This window comes from Triticum urartu, chromosome 5A (genome assembly GCF_056163025.1).
Source record: "Triticum urartu cultivar PI428250 chromosome 5A, HENAU_Tu73, whole genome shotgun sequence".
Taxonomy (NCBI): domain Eukaryota; kingdom Viridiplantae; phylum Streptophyta; class Magnoliopsida; order Poales; family Poaceae; genus Triticum; species Triticum urartu.
The window spans coordinates 305,454,940-305,468,106 of NC_141877.1; positions in this window are offsets into that span (position 1 = coordinate 305,454,940).

The following is a 13,167-nucleotide window of genomic DNA, read 5'->3' on the forward strand; positions in this document are numbered from 1 at the left end:
GTACATCCACTGTCAATAATCCATTCTGAAGACTTTGAAGTCGCTGGTGTCGTACCCTACAGTGCAGTTAGGGGGATAGGCTTCACGAAGAGAATTGTGAAGCAAAAACATTCGATGAACCAGTGGGTTATGAAAACTTAGATCCAGATTAGGACTAATAGGGAGAGTAGCATGCGATTCAGGAACGAAGTACATAATGATGCCATTCGGGCATTTTATCTTGCGTCCTACAAGATTTTTAAGGTCCCCAGCAATAGCATCAAAAGATTTTGTTTTTCTGCTGGAGACCTTTCCCTGCAAAAGAGAGTTAAGCTTTCTTAACCACCCACATCTTCAAGGGTGGCTTAGAAGGAATAAGTCTAAGTGCAGCATCTGAGAATTTTGGCTTTGAAGCCTTAGCAAACAGTCTAGCAGGTGGACAATAATACTCATAGGAATAAGCAGAATAATTTTTGGTCATATGAACATGACAGTTTGAAGAACCGCTCTCATATTCATATGCCTGAGTATGGTTTCCCTGCAAAACATTTGCGTTAGTGTGACTCTGGTGAGTCCTCTGTTTGTATGAAGCCTTTGGACCATATGAAGCCTTTGGTCTGATGTTTGTCTTCTTCAAGTGAGGTGTCATGAAGACATTCACAGGAAGATTTTCCAGATCCTTTTTCGGAACCCAGATCTTCTTCATAGGTGGTCCATTCCTGCAGTTAGTACCAATGTACCTGGCAAACACTTCACCATTCTGATTCTTAAACAGTTTATAGTTTGCATCAAAGGATTCATCAATGATAATGGGGTTAGCACAAGTGAAGCCAGATAAATTGGATGGATCTGCTAAAAGTTCCTTTGCAGCAACCCATGTGGTTTTGGGGTACTGCTCAGGTTTCCAGTAAGAGCCATCTGCATTTATTTTCCTCTCGAACCCAACACCCTCTTTCCTAGGGTTTCGGTTCAGAATCTGCTTCTTGAGGACATCACATAATGTCTGATGTCCTTTAAGACTTTTGTACATCCCTGTTTCAAGCAATCTCTTCAACCTAGCATTCTCATCAGCAATAGCAGTGGTATCCTCAGCATAGGGGTTAGTTACCACATCAACAGTTGAAGATATTGGAACAGCAGTAGCAGTGGAACATTCAGCAACAGAAGTAGCATTATCACGCTCAATGCATTTAAGACATGGTGGTTCAAATCCTTTCTGAGCGGGACTGGTCTGTTCGGCACGAAGTGACTCGTTTTCCTTTTGAAGATCTTCATGAGCCGCTCTCAATTTCTCAAGTTCTTGCTTCCTTTGAAGATCATCATAGGAAAGCTTTTCATGAGTTGTTGAGAGAGTATCAAGACGATCTTCAAGTTCCTGATACTTAACGTGAAGGTTTTTATGTCTTCAATTAAGGATTCAGATCGAGTCATTTCAGCACCCAACAGATCATCGCTTCTGTCTAACAGTTTTTGAATATGTTCCATAGCTTTCTGTTGTTCAGTTGCAATTTTAGCAAGTGTTTTGTAGCTGGGTTTTGAATCACAGTCAGAGTCATCGTCACTAGATGTTTGATAGCGAGTAGTGCGTGTGTTTACCTTGGCACCGTGTGCCATGAAGCAGTAGGTAGGAGTGGAGTCGTTCTTGTCATTTGCGTCGGTGTCGGTGATGCAGCCATTGTCTTCAGTGTTGAAGATGGACTTGGCGACGTATGCTGTAGCCAGACTCGCAATGCCAGAATCAGACTCCTCCTCAGACTCCACCTCTGCCTCCTCAGATGCGGACTCCTCCTCTGAATCCATCTCCTTGCCAACAAACGCACGTGCCTTGCCAGATGAGCTCTTCTTGTGTGTTGAAGACTTTGAAGAAGACTTGGAAGAAGACTTTGAGTATTTCTTCTTCTTCTTGTCGTCAGAATCATATTCCTTGCTCTTCTTCTTCCTTATGTTCTCATTGTCCCATTGTGGACACTCAGAGATGAAGTGTCCAGTTTTCTTGCACTTGTGACATGTTTTCTTCTTGTAGTCATGAGCAGAAGCTTCATCATTCCTTGAGCTTGATCGTGAAGATTTTCTGAAGCCTTTCTTCTTGGTGAATTTCTGGACTTCTTCACTAGCATTGCAATTTCTCTTCCAATGTCTTCAGGATCATCAGAACTGCAGTCAGAATCTTCTTCAGATGAGGAAACAGCTTTTGCCTTCAAGGCACGAGTTCGCCCATAGTTTGGACCGTAGATATCTCTTTTCTCAGAAAGCTGAAACTCATGTGTGTTGAGCCTCTCAAGTATGTCAGACGGATCGAGTGTCTTGAAATCAGGACGTTCTTGAATCATTAGGGCCAGGATGTCAAACGAACTATCAAGTGATCTCAGCAGCGTCTTGACAATTTCATGTTTGGTGATCTCAGTGGCACCGAGGGCTTGAAGCTCATTTGTGATGTCAGTGAGCCGGTCAAATGTGTGCTGGACATTCTCATTGTCATTTCGCTTGAAGCGGTTGAAGAGGTTGCGAAGAACACTAATTCTTTGATCTCTCTGGGTTGAGACGCCTTCATTGACCTTGGAGAGCCAGTCCCAGACCAGCTTGGATGTCTTCAAAGCACTCACACGGCCATACTGTCCTTTTGTCAGATGACCACAGATGATATTTTTGGCAGTAGAGTCCAGTTGAGTGAACTTCTTGACATCAGCAGCAGTAACACCTTCTCCAGCCTTGGGAACGCCGTTCTCGACGACATACCATAGGTCGACGTCAATGGCTTCAAGATGCATGCGCATCTTATTCTTCCAATAGGGATATTCAGTTCCATCGAAGACGGGGCACGCAGCGGAGACTTTGATTATCCCTGCAGTCGACATAGCTAAAACTCCAGGTGGTTAAACCGAATCACACAAAACAAGGGAGCACCTTTCTCTGATACCAATTGAAAGTGCATTATATCGACTAGAGGGGGGGGGGGTGAATAGGCGATTTTTATGAAAGTCTTCAAAACATGAGAGTTATGAAGACAATCAGCGAAGAGTATGCCTATTACTATGCAGCGAAAGTTAGATTACACTAGGCCAGCCATGGTCATGTATTCAATAGAGTGAAAGCACAATGACAAACAGCTTCAGTGTAATAAGGATCAGGTAGGAAGAAGTTATGAAGCCAAACAGATCATACTTTCACATTGTGAAGACAAAAGATAAAGCAAGCATGCAATGGCTTCACAATGAGTAACAGTAAGAGAAGTAAGTGAAGATAAAACCAGTGATTCGTTGAAGACAATGATATGTTGGACCAGTTCCAGTTGCTGTGACAACTGTACGTCTGGTTGGAGCGGCTAGGTATTTAAACCTTAGGACACACAGTCCCGGACACCCAGTCCTGAACACACAGTTCAGGACACCAAGTCCTCACCGTATTCTCCTTGAGCTAAGGTCACTTAGTCCTTGCCCAATCACTCTGGTAAGTCTTCAAGGTAGACTCCCAAACCTTCATAGACTTCGTTCATTGGCAATCCACAATGTCTCTTGGATGCTCTGAACGTGACGCCTAACCGTCTGGAGGATTCACAGTCCTCAAGTGTAATGAGTCTTCAGATCACACAGACACGAAGACTTAAGTGATGCCCAATTTACTCTGGCTTTGGGTGGTTAGGGCTTTTCTCCTCACTAGGAATTTTTTTCTCAAAGGCTTCGAGGTGGGTTGCTCTCAAACGACAAAAGCCGTGCACTGAAATCTGAGCAGCCAACCGTTTATGGTTGTGGGGGTGGGCTATTTATAGCCACTTGGCAACCCGACCCGATTTGTCCGAAATGACCCTGGGTCACTAAGGAACCGACACGTGTCTCAACGGTCAGATTTCAAACTCTCATGGCAACTTTACTTGGTCTACAAGCAAAGCTGACTTGTCCGGCTCTGGACAAGATTCGCTCTCATTGTCTTCACTCGAAGACATAGGTTTTGATTTAGGCATCACTTCAGTCATTCTGACTGGTTCTCCTGGACCCCACTTAACAGTACGGTGGTTCCTATGACTCAACACAAAATAAAATGAACTACGAAAGATCTAAGTCTTCGAGCTCCATAGGCTTCATAACGTGTCTTCTTTTGTCATAGTCTTCAATGTGAATATCTTCATATACCACCTTTGTCTTCAATGTCTTCATACATTTTTAGGGGTCATCTTTGGTAGTAAAACCGAATCAATGAGGAACTTCTACCTGTGTTTTCCTGCAATTCTCACAAACACATTAGTCCCTCAACTAGGTTTGTCGTCAATACTCCAAAACCAACTAGGGGTGGCACTAGATGCACTTACAGTATGTTGTCATTACGGTACGACCGATAAAGATCTTCATAGAATATGTGGGAACCAATATGAGGATCCAGGTTCCGCTGTTGGTTATTGACCGGAGAGGTGTCTGTAACATCCCAAATTTTCAATTTGGAATGTTATACATTAGATCATCATTGCATATCATATTTTATTTTGTATTTTGGTTGACCCTAGAAATTCTACGCACCTCAATGACCCACGGAGAGAGTTGGGGATTTTGTTATTTTCAAATTTGAGTTTTCTCAAATTTTGAGAATAGGATCATTTGATTGTATTTATTTTATTATCAATTATTTCTATTACAAAAATATGAGAGAGGGAATAAAATGACTTTCCAAAAATAAAGAAATATTGAGGATCAAATAATAAAATCAAATAAGATTTTATTTCGGAGTTTTTCGGTGTTTTATTTTAATTTAGGAAAAATGTGCGTTTTTCAAAATTGCATTTAGGTCCCAAATAAATGTTCACCTTATGCGGCTTGATTTTAGAAGCCTATGAAAATTTATTTCGGAATTTTTGGAGTCTGTTTAGTATTTCTTTTATTTTTTCTTCTGCGCGTAATATTAAAAAAAATGAATCGACCTAGGGGCCGTGTCCGACTAGGACTCCCGGCCCGTTAGGCTTTATAAGCCAGCCCACCCCGGCCGAACCCTAGCCCCAGCCCCAGCCCCAGCCCCGCCGCCACCCGTGCCGCCGCCGCCGCCGCGCCTCGCCACTCGCGCTGCCGCCCCGCCGCGCCGTCGCCACCCCGCCGCCGCCGCCCTCCGCCGACCGAGGTCCGCCGCCGCCTCGTTTTCCGCGCCGGTTTTTTTATTTTTTTCGAAAAACCGTTCGGTTTTTCCTTCGGTTTTTTTAGTTTCGGTTTTTTAAACAGATCGGTTTTTCCAGTTTATTTAATTTAGCGAGCATTCATCGTTTTTCTTTTTCTCGGATTAAATCCGCGATTTTCTGACCGCGATTCCTGATCTGATTTTCGTTTTAGTATAACTTTTCGCTCGTTTATCGGAATCAGGCGATTCAAGCGCCTGGAGTTTCGTCTCGAAACCCTTTATCCATTTAACCAACTTAAACAAGATTTTGCTACTGTAAAATTTGCCCTAGATCCAGATTAGTAGAACGAAGTTGTTTTCTTTCGCCGTTTGACTTTCGTTGCTTCGTTCGATTTGACTCTTTTTGCCAACCGGAGTTCTTAAGTTGAACCTTTTGGTTAGATCTCTTATTTGAGTTTTACTTGTGCATTAGATGAGTACTTATTGTATGCTTGTTTGTTTGTCTGTGATAGAATACCCGGAGTGCACCGCTTGTTACTTTGAATCTCTAGGTTTCGCGGATCATCAGCAAGGCAAGTAACACTTTGATCATACCTTTCCTACTACCCAGTTTTTTTTGCATTAGATCAATCCTCACACATTGCATGATTAGGATCTAATTAAATTGTGGGATGGGAATTAGTTGAGGTAGTACCTATTACCTGTTTATTATCAAACCTTTGGGAGTTACTTCTACGTTTGCTTATTATGCCATGCTATGCTAGTAGACGTGGATTGGGTGAGTGATATCCATGACAGATATGAGTTTGTTAATTAATGGCTTATCTAAGGTGGCAACTTAAACACACATCTGGGTGGATTGAGGCACCTGGGTATTCCAGGACTTGCCTGTTTTCTTTCGGACCGCCACCCAGGCTCAAAGGGATCATGAGACTATTCATACTAGAAACTTTCGTGTGCAGCCACAAGCTATTATGGGCTCTAGCATAGTTGACTAAGTCGTGCGAACTCTTACAGTGGTAGACTAGCAGATGTAGGGGATGTAGGTGGTACGGTCTACCCGATCGTAAGGTGCTAGCGCTTCTGAAAGACTATGTCTCGGTCATCCGTCTTCTCAAACACCATGTAGTGCGAGAAACCAAACGGAGGCGATCGAGTCTTGTGGGGAAAAGTGCGCAAATCTCTGCAGAGTGTAATAAACTAATCATGATTAGCCGTGTCCCCGGTTATGGACATCTTGAGTATCTAGTACCTGGATTATCATGTGAATCTCAACATGTTACTCTAAATTAATTTTGTTGGGTTATGTTTAATGATGATGTTTAATTGGGATTGAGAATGCTGTCAACCATTCTCAATGTTTAACAACTACCATGATAGTAATTAAATTTTATTCCTTTGAAGTAGGGAAAAATTGGCTTTACGCAAAACTGTAACCATAGAGCTTTCCACCAGCCAAATATGCATATAGTATAGCTGTTTCATTCCATTACTCTCTATGTGTTACCTTGCCAGCATATTCCATGTGCTAACCCATTTTCGGGCTGCAACGTTAATGTTGCAGACTTTTCAGACGACGATTAAGGAGTTTTTAGGTCGCGGTTCTATACTCAGTGATGCCGTTGGAGTTGATGGACTCACTTATCTTCCAAGCCTTCCGCTGTTACCGTTATTAGATGGCCTTAAGCCATATTTATTGTAATAAGTTCTCTTATGAGACACTCGATGTAATAAGTGTGTGATTGCTTCTCTGCTATAAATCCTCCGAGTACTGTGTGGTGTCAGCATTACTGATCCAGGGATGACACCAGAGCACAGAGATCAGACTGTTTGAGGTCTGGTCGCTACAGAGATGGTATCAGAGCCAGGTTGACTGTAGGGCACGACCACTAAGCTAAAAGACCTAGATCACTTTTCACTCTCTTCTCTTCCGACTTCTCATCTTTTCTACTCTTTAGGATGGCGGATGCAAGGAACAAGTTCACGCAACCGGATGAAGATACACCCTTTGGACGTCACTTGAAGGAAGTCACTAGATACCTGAATATAGGAGTACCAAGCTTCACCAGAACCTACAACGCCACTTTACCTGAAGAAGAGCGCAGGATGATTCAAGTTCAAGTTCCAGGAAGGACGTTCATGCCAGTCACTGAGCCCATAGAGTTTTCTTTTGATGCACCAACTTGGAGTCTAGGAAAGAGCATGGCAGCTCACATCGCCATGGGACACATTGGAGAAGTCTACCGCAAGGATCTCAAGGATACTATCTACCAGATTTGTGGGCGCCGAGATGAGCACTGGGAGATGATCAGCACCAGGAAAGATAGATCAATTGCAGCTTTTATCCAGGAGTTAAACCAGCACATTCGACGACAGGAGAACCAGATGTGCGCCGACATGATAGATCTGAAGAAGGCAAGGACAAGAATCAAGGAACTGGAGGAAGAACTCAAGGCTACACGTGAAGATTATGAAGAGGAAATTGAAGTATTGGTGGAGAAGAATGACGACCTGATCAAGAAGATTGGGATATTTATGGGAGGCCCTACACCAGTAGATGAAGACGAAGAACCCAAGGAGATTAGCCCGGAAGACTACATCATCATCGACGACACCGACTCGGATCCAGATAGTAGCGATGATGACTATGTTGATGAAGCTGGAGCAGATATCATGGAGTCTGCCACCGAAGAATATTGCTAGTAGACCACCCCATCAGTAGTAGTAGTCCACCATGTAAATATAGTAGTCCGAGCACTTTTGCGATAGTTAGATCGATTGTATGCCCTTATTTGATTGAATGAAGTGAATTGTTTGCTTTTGCCTCATGTGCATATGGGTAGTGTTTTCTCTTTAGACCCCTCTATTCTTACATCTCATCTTTTCTAAAAACCCTTAGATGCCTCCGAGACATGACCCTGGATTTGCCTTTCCACCGGAGCTCACCCAGTTGATCCAGCAGCAGAACACACTAATGCAGTTGCTAGTCTAGAATCAGAATCAGGGGAACAACAACAACAACAACCCACCACCACCACCACCACCTGTTGACCACTTAGCCCGTTTTCTTAGGCTGAACCCGCCGGCGTTTTCCAGTAGCACCGAGCCGATAGTAGCAGATGATTGGCTTCGCAAGACAGCTAGGGAGTTGACCACAACAGGATGTACGAATGCGGAGAAGGTGAAGTTTGCCGCACGTCAGCTAGAAGGACCCGCAGCATCATGGTGGGAGAATTTCACAGCCACTTTCCCAGTCGACACTGTCACATGGGACCAGTTTCAGCAGGCTTTTCGTACTGCACATGTTTCAGCAGGAGCTATGGCCATGAAGAAGCGTGAGTTTCGCAACTTGCGCCAAGGAGGACGGACAGTTGGCCAGTATGTGGAGGACTTTAGTAAGTTAGCACGTTATGCACCAGATGACGTCGCTACGGATGCAGCTAAGCAGGAGAAGTTTCTGGAAGGACTGAATGATAAGTTGAGCATGCAGTTGATGGTAGCAACCTTCAACAACTACCAGGAGTTGGTAGATCATGCTCTTATGATTGAAGGGAAGCAGCAGCAAATTGAGAATCGCAAGAGGAAGTATGGACAAGGGAAGTACAATTCAGGAGCTCAGCAGAAGCCACATTTTACCCCTAGACTGGGAGGACATTTTCAGCATACCCATGGAGGAGGTAGCTCGCACCATCACAATGGCACCAAGAATGGTAATGGAAATGGAGGAAGCAACGGCCAGAATCGCACCAACCCCTCAACCCCAGCCAAGAAGGACCTGAGCCAAGTCACTTGCTTTAAGTGTCAGAAGACCAGACACTATGCCAATGAATGTCCTGAAGGCCAAAATGGCAATGGAAGTTTTGGGAAGAAGCCGAACCCTTTCAACAGGGGACAGGTGAACCACGTTAGTGCGGAGGAGGTTGAAACTCAGCGTGATGCAGTAATAGGTAAGTTTTTGGTTAAGTCATTTACTGCACTCGTTCTTTTTGATACTGGTGCATCGCATTCATACATCTCAAGGGGATTTGTGGATAAGTATAACCTATGAACCCAAGCCCTTAGGTCACCCATGTTAGTAACCTCGCTTGGAGCAGAATATATGGCTAGTCTATGGTGTGATCGGTTACCATTAAGGATTGGTAACTATGTTTTTCCCTTAGACCTAATAGTGTTGGAATCCCAAGGATTGGATGTGATATTAGGCATGGATTGGTTATCAAAGTATGAAGGGAATATTGAATGTGCTAGTAAGTCAATTTTGCTTACCACCCCAGAAGGGAGAAGGATCAAGTATGTATCCTGACATGTGCCAAAGAGGACTCAAGTAAATTGCTTAACAGGAGTTGTGCAGGAGGAAGTACCAGTGGTAAGGGATTTCCCTGAAGTATTTCCAGAGGAGTTGCCAGGCATGCCACCCGATAGAGATATTGAGTTTTTGATTGAGCTATTGCCAGGCATAGGGCCAATATCAAAGAGACCATATAGGATGCCAGCAAAGGATTTTGTGGAAATTAAGAAGCAGATTAAGGAGTTACTGGATAAGGGATATATTCGCCCAAGTTCTTCACCTTGGGGATCGCCAGTACTTCTAGTGGAGAAGAAGGATGGATCATTAAGGATGGTTGTTGATTATCGAGGATTGAATGAAGTAACAATCAAGAATAAGTACCCACTACCAATGATTAATGATCTGTTTGATCGATTGCAAGGAGCTAAGGTATTTTCCAAGATCGATCTGCGATCAGGATACCACCAGTTGAAGATTCGAGAACATGATATACCTAAGACAACTTTTACCACCAGGTATGGGCTGTACGAGTATACCGTTATGTCATTTGGTCTGACTAACGCTCCCGCATATTTTATGAACATGATGAACAAAGTATTTATGGAGTTTTTGGATAAGTTCGTCGTAGTGTTCATTGATGATATCCTGGTTTATTCGAAGAATGAAGAGGAGCATAAGGAGCATTTGAGTTTGGTACTTGGAAAGCTCAGAGAACATAAATTATATGCCAAGTTCAGCAAATGTGAGTTTTGGTTGAAGGAAGTAGGATTCCTCGGACACGTTATATCCGGAGAAGGAATAGCAGTAGATCCCACTAAAGTTGATACCGTGACCAAATAGGAAGCACCGACCATAGTTGGAGAGATCCGGAGTTTTCTTGGACTCGCAGGATACTACCGGAGATTTATTGAGAATTTCTCAAAGATTGCGAAGCCTATGACTGAGTTGTTGAAGAAAGATACCAAGTTCATATGGACGGAGGAATGTGAGGCTAGTTTCCAGGAGTTGAAGAAACGTTTGGTTACCTCACCAGTGTTAATTTTGCCAGACCAGACCAAAGATTATGAGGTGTATTGCGACGCTTCACGTCGAGGACTTGGAGCAGTGCTTATGCAGGAAGGGAGAGTTGTTTCATATGCCTCAAGACAACTGAAACCTCATGAGTTGAATTATGCCACGCATGATTTGGAGTTAGCAGCCATAGTGCATGCATTGAAAACATGGAGGCATTTCCTCATTGGAAATCATTGTGAGGTGTACACGGATCATAAGAGTTTGAAGTACATTTTCACACAGAAGGAGTTGAATCTCAGACAAAGGAGATGGTTGGATCTCATCAAGGATTATGATATGAGATTGCATTATCACCCCGGAAAGGCTAATGTAGTAGCTGACGCATTAAGCCGTAAGAGCCATGTCAATACATTAATGACGGTAGAAATACCCAAGGCGTTAGCAGAAAATCTTCGAGAGTTATGTTTAGAAATAGTTCCGAGAGGCTATGTAGCAGCATTGGAGATTCAGTCAACTTTGATGGATAGAATCAGAGAAGCTCAAAGGACTGACAAGGAGATTGCCGCTATAAAGGAGAAACTTATCAAAGGAAAAGCTAAGGGATTTCGTGAGGATGAACACGATACCCTATGGTTTGAAGACCGCGTTTACGTGCCCAATGACCCGGAGATCAGGAAGTTGATACTGCAAGAGGAACACGACTCACCGTATTCAATTCACCCAGGGAATACCAAGATGTATTTGGAACTAAAGGATATTTTCTGGTGGACTGGAATGAAGAAGGATATTGCAGAGTATGTAGCAGTTTGTGATGTATATCAGAGAGTAAAGGCAGAGCATCACAAGCCAGCAGGATTGTTACAACCATTGCCGATACCCGAATGGAAGTGGGATAAGTTAGGCATGGATTTTATCACGGGATTGCCCAGGACTCGTTCAGGCTATGACTCGATTTGGGTTGTAGTTGATCGATTGACGAAAGTAGCTCATTTCATCCCAGTAAAGACCACTTACACCAGTGCTAAGTTGGCAAAGATATACATGACCAGGATCGTATGTTTGCATGGAGTTCCAAGGAGTATCGTATCAGATAGAGGAACCCAGTTTACCTCAAAGTTCTGGAAGCAGTTGCATGAAACTTTGGGTACCAAGCTAGAATTCAGTACAACTTTTCATCCACAGACAGATGGACAGACCGAGAGAGTTAATCAGATTTTGGAGGATATGCTGAGAGCTTGTGCGCTAGATTACGAATCTAGTTGGGACGATAATTTTCCATATGCAGAGTTCTCTTACAACAACAGTAACCAAACCAGTTTAAAGATGGCCCCTTTCGAAGCCTTGTACGGAAGGAGGTGCAGGACACCGTTGTCGTGGGATGAAGTTGGAGACCGCCAGTTGTTTGGACCTGACTTGATTAAAGAGTCTGAATAGAAGGTGAAATTGATTCGCGATAGGCTCAAGGTAGCTCAATCCAGACAGAAAAGTTATGCAGATTCTAAACGCAAGGAGACAGCTTACGAAGTCGGAGATAGAGCTTATCTTCGAGTATCTCCACTTCGGGGAACAAAGTGTTTTGGAGTTAAAGGGAAGTTAGCGCCACGATTTGTAGGACCATATCGAGTTTTGGAGCGTATGGGAGAAGTGGCCTACAAGTTGGAATTACCTGAAGGATTGTCAGGAGTTCATGATGTGTTCCACGTTTCCCAGTTGAAGAAGTGCCACGCGGAGATGGCTCACATACCATTGAGAGACACAATGCCTTTGGAAACTATTCAATTGGATAACGATTTGACCTACGAGGAGAAACCAGTTAATATTCTCGAGTTTGCCAGCCGAGTTACTCGCAGCAAGGTTATCAAGTTTTGCAAGGTTCAGTGGAGCCACCACACGGAGGATGAAGCCACCTGGGAACGAGAGGAAGATTTGCTCAAGGACCACCCTCCCCTATTTTCTAGCCAACCCGAATCTCGAGGGCGAGATTCATCTTAAGGGGGGTAGGTTTGTAACATCCCAAATTTTCAATTTGGAATGTTATACATTAGATCATCATTGCATATCATATTTTATTTTGCATTTTGGTTGATCCTAGAAATTCTACGCAACTCAATGACCCACGGAGAGAGTTGGGGATTTCGTTATTTTCATATTTGAGTTTTCTCAAATTTTGAGAATAGGATCATTTGATTTTATTTATTTTATCATCAATTATTTCTATTACAAAAATATGAGAGAGGGAATAAAATGACTTTTCCAAAATAAAGAAATATTGAGGATCAAATAATAAAATCAAATAAGATTTTATTTCGGAGTTTTTCGGTGTTTTATTTGAATTTAGGAAAAATGTGCGTTTTTCAAAATTGCATTTAGGTCCCCAATAAATGTTCACCTTGTGCGGCTTGATTTTAGTAGCCCGTGAAGATTTATTTCGGAATTTTTGGAGTCCGTTTAGTATTTCTTTTATTTTTTTCTTCTGCGCGTAATATTAAAAAAAACGAACCGACCTAGGGGCGTGTCCGACTAGGACTCCCGGCCCGTTAGGCTTTATAAGCCAGCCCACCCCGGCCGAACCCTAGCCCCAGCCCCAGCCCCGCCGCCACCCGCGCCGCCGCCGCCGCCGCGCCTCGCCACCCACGCTGCCGCCGCCCCGCCGTGCCGCCGCCGCCCGCGGCCACCGACGCCGCCGCCCGAGGTCCGCTACCGCCTCGTTTTCTGCATCGGTTTTTTTATTTTTTTTCGAAAAACCGTTCGGTTTTTCCGTCGGTTTTTTTAGTTTTGGTTTTTTAAATAGA